Source organism: Eublepharis macularius, chromosome 11 (assembly GCF_028583425.1).
Source record: "Eublepharis macularius isolate TG4126 chromosome 11, MPM_Emac_v1.0, whole genome shotgun sequence".
Taxonomy (NCBI): domain Eukaryota; kingdom Metazoa; phylum Chordata; class Lepidosauria; order Squamata; family Eublepharidae; genus Eublepharis; species Eublepharis macularius.
The window spans coordinates 56,698,511-56,712,786 of record NC_072800.1 but is presented as its reverse complement, the minus strand read 5'-3'; positions in this window follow the sequence as shown (position 1 = coordinate 56,712,786).

Sequence of the window (14,276 nt, the reverse complement as noted above, 5' to 3'; positions counted from 1 at the left end):
TGTAGCTTGACCCTTAGAAGCCCTACTTAAGGCATTGGTGTGAGCTGTCCTGTGCTTAGCATGACTGAATTACCCAAGAAGAGGCCAAGCCCTTGAGACCAAAGTTTCTAAGCCAAGGCAGCCAAGTAGAGGAGAAGGGGACTATCATTACGTTCCATGTAATAGAGCCATATTATTGAGAAAAGGTGTGCTTTCCTCAAGTTTTCCCCTTTGGGCCTCTTCTGCTTTTCTAAAGTCTCTAACTAAATTATCAAAGCTCTGTATGACTTCTGGGTTCACCACCTTGCCATTTCTCTACTTGCTTTGTAGCTGATGGGCAGCTCATTCTGTTCCATAATATTTATTGTAGATGATGACTTATGCTGTCATTGGAGTCATCTAAGTGCAATCCAAGGCAGAGTTAACTCCGGTCCAGTTAACTTCAGACTAAGTCAATTGATTTCAATGGGCTTTGAATGGAGTAACTCTCGTAAGATTGCCCAGCAGGTCATTATCCTCACCAAGACTAACTTGGAGTTCCCAACCATTTTGCAATGCCAGAAGCACACAGTTTCACTGAAGCCATGGCCTGACACCCCTAGAAAAGAATTCTGCAATGTGCTGCAACTATCCTACCAAACTTACTGAGTTCATTCACTTTAAATGTGTCCCTTGGTGATTGGACTCCATGAAATGATGAGGATTCATTTAGACAGAGTGACAGGAATATATAGCACAAGATCTAATGAAAATGATGGATAGCTTCCCCTCCAGCATGTATCAAGAGTTGTCCCATAATTTACCTTTCAGGGAAAGCCACTGTGGGTGGTCTGCTAGCAAGAACTGTGTGCAGTAGAAATAGGCAGGGCTCAATTAGAAATCAAGGACCGATACGCCGTAAAATCTGGAAGTGACACAAAAGGAGGCAATATGTAAAAGAGGGCACGGGTCCTAAACTTTTATAGTTTTGTAGAAGGAGAAAGTTCAGCAGGTGTCACTTGACGAATTAGTGTGCTGAACGAATTCTTCTACAGTGCTATATTGAAGCAGAATCCCCGCTCTTTTCTGTATCATTCTACAATTCTGATTAACCTAGATTGTTTTATAGTAATTTTGATCTGTTAATAAAGAATCATACAGCATATTTTGAAATCTGGCAGTCTCATGGACAAGAGGACAAAGGCAGTTCATTTAAGACTTTGAAGTAAACCTCCTGTGATGGAGATTTGCAAAATAAAATAAAAGCAAAATCCATTTTGCTCAAATCTCCTCAAATTAGCCAACACTTGGATGCCCGCTCTCACCTTTACAAGGACTATTAGTCATATCTGTGTCTGTCCCATGCCCAACGTTCCAGCTGTCTCTCAAATTGTCAATCAGATAAAAAATGTGAGCAGCTAGAGGGATATAATAGCAATAAGGAGAGGGTGAATGTGCCTGGGGTGGCAACGGGGATTCACTTTTCCTTCAACCAGAGGTCCCAGGTGTTCTGGAGACACAATAGAATTAACACCCCCCTCCCAGGTCCATACCTCCTGTTCATCTTCCGTTAGTCTGCAATAACAGCTCAAGTACATGTTGCCATATACCCCAGGATTACTTTAAACATCCTTTTCTTTGGTATATTTAGCTGCCCAAGACTGCTTTGTTGGGGGGAGGGGTAAATTTAACCCTCTCCTCTCCTTCATTTTTCTCACTGCAGTCACCCCTAAACTGCTTTTACAGTATCTGATGAAGGGGGAGGAAAGGAAATATATCTAACAGTACATTTTCCCCAGCAAGATTAAAAGCCGTTCAGTGGTGGCCTTTTCTGGTAAGAAAATGGCATGGGGAGAAAATATTAAACTCTGGAAAATTGTGTAGGTCTTTAAGGTGCTTCTGGACTTGAATTTTGTTCTGCCGCTACAGACTAACATGGCTACCCAGTTGTAACCAGCACCAGATATGTTCTTTGTACACTGAATTGTGGATAGCTTATATACTCATGAGGCCTGAGATCTTCTTTTAATGAGCCAAAGCTTCAATCCATGTTTAGTTCATTGCAGGTCAATTATTCTCTCATCTACTCCATTGCCTTTCCTCCATTGAATGTGCATTCAATGCCTCATTCTAAAGGTGTAAAATCCTGTGAGACAGTTAATAGGATTGTTCAATTTGCATAACTTTTCATTGTTAGACCACAGACTGCTACCAGCTGATAAAAGGTGAAATAAATGGTGGCAAGCAACCAGCCCTCAAATAAATAAACTAATGCTAAGTGTCTTTAACCAGCTCTCTCTCTCACACACATATTTAATTAACATATATTGATTTTCAATTGCCACAGGCTTCCAAAAATCACTATCCAACCTACAGCCAACATACTACTTACTATCTTTAGATTCACCAGAAAGGATGATTTAGAGATTACAGCTTTTATAGACAGAGCACAGGCGGAAATGTACCAGACCATCATAAACATCCATCCTTTACAGACTCGCATGTTGACAGGAATGAATAATGGAGCAAGCACATGATACATGCTGCATCCACACTTAGCCAAGCAGGTCTGGGGATGGTCAGAATCCGCATAGCAGGCTCCCAGGAACCTTAAGTACACAACTGTGACTTCCCTAAAAGCAAGGCAAGATATAAATGCACCCTCAAAAGCCATAGGCTAATAAAAACTGTGCTGAACATGTAGGGAGTGAGCAGCCATCTCTACAGTTGCAATCATTATAAAACTCACAACAGTTATTAAAGAAATGGCTGTAGGTGTTGTAGAGAAACAGCCCAGTTCACACTTGTCATTATTTAATTATTGCATTTTTAAAAAAATAAATTTTATTTACAAAACACAACAGTAACAATGTCAAAGCTATATACACCGAAAGAGGGGGAAGGGACAAATAAATAAATAATGTAAAAACCACTAACTTATCCAGGACACAATAGTATCTTACAAAAACACCCACTTGAGAATAAACCAATTTATACAGACTTTACTATGTCATATGACTTAAACCAACAATAACTCCTTAAATCTTTGGTGCCAAATCAGATTTTCATTTGAAGCCAAAAACTCGATTATTGGAGACCATGTTAAAATATGGTTCCATCTCCCAGTTGTTTTCTCCCCCTTGTATTCCAGCTGCTATCTTTGCCATAAGCACATACTACAGGTCTAATGAGAGGGGATCGTTCTCCTTCCATTTTGCTCCAATTGCCAATTTTGCACATGATAGCATAATTGTCACCAGGTCCCATTTTGCCTTCAGTGATGGAGGATCTTTCCAGAAGTGCAATAATACAGCTGCCGGGTGAAGGCTACCTCATATCATTATTGCATTTTTTAAAAAATCCTACCCTCCCATCAAGGAGCTCAAGGTAGCCTGCATGGCTCTCTCTTCCTCCACTTGATCATCTCTTCAATCCCGTGAGGAAGGTGAGACTGAGGGCCAAGCTACACATGACGAATGACACTTGAACGGCAAGTGGATTGAGTGGAGGGCAAGTGAACAGAGAGAAATACACTTGCCATTCAAGTGTCATTCGTCATGTGTAGCTTTGCCCTGAGAGAGACTGACTGGAGCAAGATCACCCTGTGAGTTTCTTGATGAGTGGGGATTTGAACTTGAGTCTCCCCAGGCCTACCCAATACTGTAACTATTTACACCACATCAGGCTTCTGCTCATTATTTGTGTATACACATGTACAAATTTGATATGACACACAAGTCCTTTGTGGAACTGTCTGTAAAGAAAGAGGCAGTGGCAGTTTGTCAGTTTTCTAAAGAAAGAAGTGAGGGGAGAGGTTCATGAATGCTCTTTCAAAACATGCCAAAGGCAGTAGTTTTTAACATTTTGTTTCTTTTTCACCTTCTCCACCCAGACAGCCCCCTCTGATTGTTACTGTTTTGCGTGTGTGCGTCTTATGTGCTGTCAAGTCGCTTCCGACTTATGGTGACCCTATGAATGAAAGACCTCCCAAATATCCTATTGTTAACAGAATTGCTCAGATCGTGCAGACTGGAGGACATTGCTTTCTTTATTGAGTTAAGCCGTTTCATTTTGGGTCTTCCTCTTTTTCTACTGCCTTCAACTTTTCATAGCACTTTTTACTTTTTCAGAGTCCTGTCTTCTCATGATGTGACCAAAGTAGGGCTGCCAGACCCCCGGTGGGGGCAGGGGATCCCCCACCCCCACCCTGCCACCCCCACCCCTCCCTCCCTGGCCAGCGGGGGGGGGGCGCACCTTCCATGCACGCCCCCCTGCGGTGCTGCGCACCCCCGCGCACAGCAACCGCCAGGATCAGGCCTGGTTTGGCCTGGATCGGGGCCCCTGTGGAGCATGGGAGCGTTCCTGCGCTCTGCAGGGGCTCACAACGGGCCCAATCCGCGCCAAAACGGGCCCGATCCACACCAAAATGGGCACGGATCGGGCCTGTTTTGGCACAGATTGGGCCCGTTGTGGGCCCCTGCGGAGCACAGGAACGCTCCCGTGCTCCACAGGGGCCTAAAACGGGCCCAATCCGCACCGAAATGGACCCGATCCATGCCAAAATGGGTGCGGATCAGGCCCATTTGGGCATGGATCGGGCCGGTTGTGGGCCCCTGCGGAGTGCAGGATTGCTCCTGTGCTCCACAGGGGCCCACAACGGGCCCGATTCACACCCAAACAGGATGCATGGTGACATCACTTCCCAGCAGTGACATCATCACGCTTGCAGGAGCTCGTGTGCGCGCACTCTGCACGCACGCACCCCCCCTCAAGGTAAGAGCCAGGTCTCAATCTCCCGCTGGGAGATCGAGGGGGCCTGGCAACCCTAGCCCAAAGTACAATAGTCTCAGTTTTTTCATTTTAGCTTCCAGGGAGAAGTCGGGCTTGATTTGATCTAGAACCCACTTATTTGTCTTTTTGGCCATCCACAGCATCCATAAAACTCTCCTCCACATTTCAAATGAATTTTCTTCCTATCAGCTTCCTTCACTGTCCAACTTCCACATCCATACATAGTAATGAGGAATACCATTGTTTGGATTATCTTGATCTTGGTCCCCAGAAAGATATACTTATCCTTAAGGATCTTTTCTAGCTCCCTCATGGCTGATCTTCCAAATTTTAATCTTCTTTTGATTTCTGGGTAGCAGTCTCTCTTTTGGTTGATAATCGAGCCAAGGAAGAGAAAATCTTTAACAATTTCAATTTCTTCATTGTCAGCCTTAAAAATGCATAATTCCTCCATAGACATTTTGTCTTCTTGATGTTCAGCTGTAATCCTTCTTTGGCACTTTCTTCTTTAACCTTCATCAGTAGCTGCTTCAAGTCTTCACTATTTTCTGCCAGTAATATGGTGTCATCTGCATATCTCAAATTGTTAATGTTCCTTCTACCAATTTTTACTCTTTCTTTTAATTTTTCCTTATATGTTCGGCATATAGGTTGAACAGATAGAAAGATAATATATATCCTTGTCTGACCCCTTTGCCAATTGGAAACCATTCTGTTTCCCCATATTCTGTCCTAACCGTAGTCTCTAATTTGTATTAATTTTAAATATTTAATAGCCATATATTTATATGATATAGCAATGATTTGTAGCTAGGTTTTCCAACTCCAGCTTCGGAAATTCCTAGAGAATTGGTGGTAGTGCTTGGGGATAGTGGAGTTTGGGAAGCGAGTGCAGCAAGGTTGTGATGCCACAGAGACCACCCTCAGAACTGCCATTTCCTGCAGGGGAATTGACATCTGTAGTCTGGAGGTCAGTTTTAATTCCAGAAGAACTCTAGGATCCACCTGGATGTTGGTAACCTTATTTGTAGGTCAAGTTAATGTATATATTAATGCTAGAACTAAACATAACAAGGAACAGTGCATTTCCCCATTTCTTTTGGCAGAAATTCTATGGAAATGCGGCAAACAATTGGAATATTAATGATGTGAAAACATAGGGTCAGTTGTAATAGATACTACAGAAGTCAGTACCCTAAGGCTGCTATTTTCCTGTTCCTTATATTGTTGACATATCTTGAAATATATTCTTAAGACAAATGTATTTAGGATTTTCAAATACTGACCTTTTTTTACATCCAAATAAGTTTCCATTTCAGAACAGGTATTTGCAAACCCAATAATAATATCATTAATTTATTGTTAATTATTTAGCAGTTATTGATGACTAGCTATTGTTTATCAATAAGGTCAGCAGATCTCAGGGCAGATGAGTAATTACCTGTAGGTAATTATCATTTAGACCTACATTGATCATATTATCTAGGTCAGGCAACTTTATATTATGTAGGCCAGGGATAGGCAACCTTTTTTGGCCCAAATTCCAAAAGAATATGTCTACCTGTGAAGATGCTGGCATGTCAGCAAACAAATGGGGGGCAGAGTGAGGGTTGTGATTGGTCAGTTACGATTGGAGCAAGCCAAGTCCCAGTGGCACTGCTGGCATCTCAGGGATTCACCTCGGACTCAGCCAGTGGCTGTGCTGCTGTGGGAGGCGATGATGGGCATAAGGCATGCTCGTCACTTTCTCCCGCTCTGCTGGTCCCAGCAGTGCAGCTAGTGCCTTGGTTGCTTGGGCCTGTTGTCGGCATGTGTCCCAGGAATTGCCTACCTACCCAGACCTAGGCTCTACGGAGAAATTAAGAAAGCCTCAGAGTTACAGATACACAGAAGCAGCAAAGGCTTTTTCCATTAGTTAGGGGGCTACTGACCCAAGTAATGTTCAGATCACCAACTTCACTCTGCCTTCTTGGGGAGAGGAATCTATAAATAGGCTGTACACTCAGATGCAACATTAATTGTTTTGGCATTCTGCCAACAGCACATCCCTAAAGCACATCATGGCAGCAGACCACAGGATGCATGTTGTAACTCTGAATAATACAAAGATTATGTGAAGTTGCAAGTTAATTACTGCTAAATTATTGTTAAAACAAGCCCTCTATATTACTGCTGAATGGATACAGGGAGAACAGAGCAAAAATATACAGTAGACTATACTCCTGCTTTAAATCAAAACTTGCTAGTCTTTATTTACTTCAGCACTTCCTTACCGGATAGCTTTCACATTTTTCTGTCAGAAAAGAATACTGTACATTTCAGAGATTATAGCTTACTCCTTATATCTGGGCCTGTATGTCTTAACACACAGTCATATATCAGCTTTTAGGTGTCAGCACTCACAAATCAAGTACCAAGAGAATACAAATGAGAATGAATTTAGCAACAATTGAGCCTGTTCCAACTTCATGACAAAAACTATGTACTGTAACGAGTTGGGTGGAAACCAAAATTTTGGATACATCATTATGCATTAGATGCAAAATTGCTCTAATATATCATATGTTTCAAAAGGAGGGGGGAGAGTTGTAAGGCTGAAAGAGAAGCTTGTTTTCCCAGCAACACTTTCATTTCAGCTTTAAGGCAAATAAAGAAGCAATCAACAGAAAACAGCCTGTCAGTCATTTTTTGTCTTTCTAGTCTTCTTGCCCTGAAATCTGTAGCCAGTTCCACTACATGTCATTAGCTGGTACCAACTGCATGGTCTGTTGGGTAGGAGTTGATAGTATATATGCCTACAGAGGAAAAAGAGATTTTGAAAAAAAAATAAAACAAGAGGGATAAGGACAGGAGACAGAAGTCATGCAGCAGTGGACAGGGCATACGGGAAACAAGATCGGTGTAAAAAAATTCCTTGAAGCTTTGAAGAAGGGGATTCCCAAAAGGCTTGTTATATTGTTCCTGCCAGAGTTTACTGTTCCTAACTGATGTGGCCTTTGTTGATAATGTGGCAGCTCCAGTTTCAAAGAAATCCATGTGTTCTCTAGTGCTTGATTTCAGCTGGTTCATACAGGCCTCAATATTTTCCATAATCATCTGAGCCCATGTCCAATTTATTTATTAGAATGTTTTTCAAAGCCCCACCCCCCAGCACAAAATATTTCTGCTCTCTTCCAGTGCCTTGGAGATGTTATCTGTTTGTTACTGGTTGCTTAAAATAGAACTAGGGAGTAGAACGAAAGGCCAACCAGTCCATATAGTTTCATCCCAAACAACAGTGTCCTCTGAGCAAAGACCAATTAAGTCCAAATGATTGAAACAAGTGGTCCAAGTCACATATTACAAAAGGAGGCAGGAAGCGCCTCAACAACACCTGTCCAGGGTGAACACTCGTTAATCTTCTGAACCAATTAATGGTTTGATATCCGAACAATTTCTATGTCCAGAAATCAGTTAAATTAGGTGGCTTTGGGAGAAGAATTATGTCACCTCTCTAGACTTCATGACTTACTTCAGTTAGGAACTTGATTTCAATGGGCTTAGACTGGAGTAACTTTGCTTAGGATTTCACTGTTGATGCCTTAATTTGTTAGTGGTATCTGCTTTTATTTTTCTAAAACATCTTAATTGCTTGAATGCTTAACTTTTCTTGGATATGATCATCTCAAAATGTACACTTTAAAAGTCAGATTAGAAAAATAGAGTTAGAAGAGCAAACTGTATGAAAAAAAGAATGAGAATAAATATAAGAGGTACTGTAAGGTGCTTTCGGCATAGTGAATGGGTCTGAAAGGGTACTATTACTACATTCCCTCTCTAATCATTGCCTTGTTAACATAGTAAAAATGGGATCATGCCCCATGGTAGTCCTCCCAAAGCCACACACACCCCAAACCACAATGAAATTAATATCCATTTTCAATTTTTATTCTCACACATCTGAAAAAGGAAGCTGTCTCTCTCAAAAGCTTATACCCTGGAAATCTTGTTGGTCTACTGGACCTGAATCTTGCTTTTCTACTGCAGACCAGCACAGCTACCCACCTGAAACTATTCGTGTACACTGTCAATTGATCTGTACTGTTCATATTTCCTGTTCATGGTAGTGAGGTGTCTATTTTGTTTTGCACTGAGGTGTCACAAGAATCCTTTTTGGTTTTCCCAGTAAAGGCCATTGATCTTATTAATGGCAAAAAAGAAGAGTGTTTTCAAGGCTTGTTTTAAAGTTTTTTTAAAAAAATTATTCTGTTGTATACTTTGATGAATGTGACAATCAGAGAGGCAAAAATGGGGAAGGGGGAGAAACATAGCGCCTTATAAGGTTGAGTTTACTTTGAATCATTTCCATGGTTATCTTTATAATCTATAGCTATTTCAGTTATGGAACTCAGGGAAGGTGTAAATTAACCCAACTATTGGAAGATCATGTTGCCATGAAACCAAAGGACCGCAAAATGTAACCAGTCAATTAGGGTTGCCAGCTTCCGGTTGGAAAATTCCTGGAGATTTTCGAGGTGGAACCTGGGGATGGCAGGGGTTAGGGTGGGGCAAGATCTCAGTAAGATATAATGCCATACAGTCCAACCTCCAAAGCAGCCATTTTTTCCAGGGGAACTGATCTCTGTAGCCTGGAGATCAATTGTGAGAGATCTCCAGCCACCACCTGGAAAGGGACAACCCTACAAATGGAAGGGAACCATGTAAGCTCACTGGGTGAACTTGGGCTAGTCATACTCTATGAGGAACTACTTCACAGGGTTATAGCAGAATCAACCTCTCGTCTTGTGAATTTCTGGCAGCCTGTTCTCTGTGTTGTAGGTTAATGTGGCAATCAGCAATACATGAATGATTCACAGTCCTGCAGCTGCTATGACTCGGGCCTCAATGTGATCTGATCACCCACAAAGCCAGCTTCACATGGGTGGTTTGGAAAGTACTGACAAATGCTGTCAAAAATGCTTTTACTACATTAACTTTATCAGAAACAGAAATGCACTGCCTCTTCATATATATGTACATCCTTTCTTTTGAGTCATACTCCCCCAACCCCCAATGTGGCTTTGTAGAGAGAAGGGAAGGGGAAAAAGGAACACCCTCAAGAAAAACAAAAACAACACAAGTACAAAAAAGTATATCAAAAAGGGGGTAAATTATAAACTACAAATTGAAAACACCATCTGAACCCACAATATGAAAAAGTGACAAACATGCAATTGTAAACTTATTCAATATACCAATAAGAACTGTGTTAATACACAGAAAAATAAACAGTATAAATGTAGAAATATATGATACATCAAAAATAAGTTAACATACATGAAAAACTACGGCTTGCCAGCAACTCCATTTCATGTAGATCCTTATCAAACCAGTTCTGTGTTGTCCTCTATTCAATTTTAAAACAGCCACCAATTCAAAACAAGGAGGAAAAAAGGTCTCTCGCCTATGTTGTATGAGATGCAAAATAACATCAGCAGTGCTGCAGAAACAGCATAGTAAGCATAGGGAAAAATAAACTTTTCGTGTATAATGCTGTGTGTGAGCTCACAGTTCATATATAACACAGATTACATAGCAACTGGTATACGCTCTTTATCTTTCTTTCCTTCTATCTCTCTCAGGTTAAATGAATGAGAAGATTAAATTCTCTATCAGTTATTCCACAGATTCAGTAAAAAAAACTTGGAAAATATTCACTCTACAAACCACAGACACTAGAGAGAATGACAGTTGTCAATAGCAGAGTTGTATATCAAATAGCCTTCAGACAGGAAAGATGCTTATGCTTTATTCATGCAGAATAGCTGTTATCATCATCACAAGGGTACAGAGAGATGAGGCTATCTACCTTAAAATGCATCTGTGTGCTCATCATGGACTGCACCAATTCCAAAGGGAACTTCATGAAAAGTCTTTGTTATTTATGTCCCCTATTAAACAAGATACACTCCACTTCTGAGGCAAGTGATGAAAATGGCTACATCTATTACAACCCAATACTGTGTGCCTGTTCACTTTGAAGTAACTCTCACTTCTTTCAATGAAAAACACTCCCAAACATGCTTAGGACTGCAACATTAAGCTCTCACTAGGTAAGAGCTAAGCATTACCCTATTTACCTGAAATTAAGTCTAGCTTTTTTCCTCTAGGCATGCTGTCAAGAAAAATAGGGTTGAGATGGATAGGACTGGCTCCAGCTCCACCTCTCCTGAGAGACAGCCAATGGGAGGCAGCAGGAGGATTTCTGGGCCAATCAGTGTGGTTGTCCATTGGAGGAGAAAGGAGGCTCTTGGGAGTTGCTGCTCAGAGAGGCAGTAGAAAGATCGCTGGCTGTTAATCTGTTCTTTTATATTGAAAACCTATCTTCTTTATCCCAAGTATAGTTTTTAGTTTAAAATCCATTCACGCCTATGTTTCATCTTGTAAACAAAGTTTGTCTTTGTTTTGTTTAACTCAGACTAGCTTGAGATTGTTAGCTGAGGGGAAGTATCTGACACACACACAAATGCTCAGGTCACGTTAAACGGGCCTAATCTAAATGGTTGCAGTGTATATTGAGGGAAAGTAACTTCTCTGAGTTCCCTTTTCCCCAGTAGCCCTGAGCTTTAGCTGGGAGAGGGAATGTATATACAAGGAACTGGCTGCCTGTCCGGTGAAGCCTCTGGAAGAGGAGAGAGAGGGGACCCTGTGAGGATTTGAGTCAGGGCTCTCTGCCTGCTGCAGAGAAGGCTGGCCAAGTGGTAAGAAGTGTGAAAGGCTTGTGTGTCTGTGAGGTGGGGAACCTACCCACCTATCTCCACCATAAGGGGGTTATCTTACATTCACACACAAGTTATAGTTACGTGTGATGATTAAAAAAAAATTGTGTGTAACCTTTTTCAGGGGAGGTTGTCTTCCTTTCAAGTAAATACGAGTATTATGAGGAATCTGTAACGTTACATGTGTTTAAACGAAAGCGGCCTGGGCAACTTGTGAGCCTGAACAGAGGTAGGCAGGCTTACAGGGCCGTCCTAAGCAGAGTTATACCCTTCTAAGGCCATTGACTCTAATGGACATAGAAGGGAGCAACTCTGCTTAGGATCGCCCTGCTAATCTGTGTGTGCGCCAGATCCTTCCCCTCAGCTAACAATCTCAAGCTAGTCAGGGTTAAACAAAACAAAGTCAGATTTTTTTCCAGTTCAAAACTGCCCTCCCCAATTTTCTTTTCCTGGGGTAGACAATGCACACGAATTCTCAAGTACAGAAACTGAAAATGGAAAAAGCCTCACTGAACTTCACACAACATGACATTTCTTACATTTGGGAAGAAATTGTACAAACCCCACAGGTTTTCCGAACTATTATAAGAGTGATCAGATGCACAAGAGAAAATAACTTCATACATTTCTCTTCATGTAATCTACTGGAACCCAACAAAAACGGGTTGTACAAACTCTATAGTGAGGAAATCCTCTCCTATAAAACAGCATTTCTCTTTATAGCACAATTTCAATCTCATTTTTCTTTAGAAGATATTCGGAAAAGGGCACAGAGGTTCACTTTCTCTATCAAATGTTGCTTAGTGGGAAGGAACTTGAAGCTCAGAAACCCTACTTCCCCATTCTGCTCAGAAACATGCTTGTGATTTATTTATACACTAATGTTTTTTGACTTATCCTAGCATTTGGAGGTTTGAGGTATTGGCAGCTTGGTCACAACAAAGAAATGGTTTAGAAAGAAGTAAAACCACCCAGGAGTGAAAGTAAGCTAATATGGAGCAATGATTAGAAAGCGGCAGAAGTGATATCTCCCATCTTCTGCTCTGAGCAACCACTCCCCTGAGAATGGCAGTACCAGTAAGGAATTTAAGTGGCTTTCATCCCTGAAACTATCCATCCAGAAGTGATCTCTGATAAGTGATGGTTTTTTGGCCCTTCTTTCTCCCAGTAGCCCTTGTCATCCCTCACCTCAGCCCAGCCTGGGCACTTAAAATTGGACAGAGAAATATTTAATGCACCCCCCTTCCACACACACATACTCATGCTCTGCTCAGTACAAATCTGTGAGTGATCTGGAATCCAGGTGGGCCTTGCTGTGCTTGTTTTATGTCTTGCATGTGCCCTTCATTCTTCTTTCCTTCAGGAACAAAAAAAAAATATTACTCAAGATTTTTTACCTGAAAAAGCATTTTCTTTTGGTGGACTGAACATCTGAAACTAGTATTTCTCATTAGCAACCTGCACCAACAGCTTCTTGCCTGCATCAAAGATATAAAATTTAGAAAAGATTACCACTTTCTGACTAAATTAACTCCCTCTATGGACCATAGGTAGAAACACAGACTTTTTTTCCAGATGACCTTTTGGGAAATATCTGTCAAGATCATATTCTTCCTGAAAATCTGTCTCCATCAGGCTAACAAGCAGCTCTGTGTCATTCAGAAACACTGTTAAATGGTTGCTTGATTGAGTTATTTTCCTTCTCTTGGACGAGGCTTGCAAGACCACAGATGGCCTGTTTTTGGTTATTTGGCAGGATGTCTTTTTTGACAGACATTGTTAGGATCTTCTGCATGGCTTATCAAGCTGGAATGGTGTACAGTTTTCTCCAACAACCTGATCTTGTAACATTTACTTGAAAATATGCACAAGTTCAGCGGGATTTACTTTGGAATAAGTGTGCCTCAGATTTGAGCCTGATCAAAACTGCTCTTTGGAACTACCTATTACCTTATATCTTTTTTTTCCTGAACAAGCAACAAAAACTCCAGAACTATATTCAGCATCTGGAACATATGAAGTAACTCTGATTTGCCCCTTACAAAAAACCATTTCTACAGATCTGGGATTAAAGAACAATCTTTCTAAATCAAAGAATGTGACTTTAGGATGGCTTCAGAGCCACAGCAATTCTATTCTTGTTATGGTTGCCAACAGCAGGCTGGGAAATTCCTAGAGATTCTTGGGGTGGAGCCTGGAGAGGCTGAGGTCTGAGAAGGGGAGGGACATCCGGAGGCTTTATTGCCAAAGAATCCACCCTTGAAAGCAGCAATTTTCTCCAAGGGAACTGATTTCTGTGGTCTGGAGATTAGCTGTAATTCTGGGCAATCTCCAGCCATCACCTGGAGGCTGGCAACCCTACCTTGTTAGGTATAAGGGCAGTGACTACAAAAAAAAACTAACAATGCAATCCTGTAATTGCACTTTTCTAAGCCCATTTACTTGAATGGATTTAGAAAAGTATAACTCTGTTGAGGATTGTATGGTACCTCAGAAGTTCCATTTTCTTCAGTGGAGCTTACTCGCAGGAAAGTGTATTCAAGCTTGCAGCCCAAGCATGCTCCTTCCTTGCCAGCTCTGGGTCTTTGTTGCGTCATTGCAGATGCCCACAACTCTAGTCCTACTTTTCTTTCTACAAGTACCTGTGACCTATAGTGTCAATACAGTTTTTTTAAAAGAAGAAATTAGGTGCAGGGCTGTGTTGTCATGTCCTGTTCGTACTAGACGTTCCCGTTGGCACTCGGAATCTGCAGCGTAAGGGCAAGGACT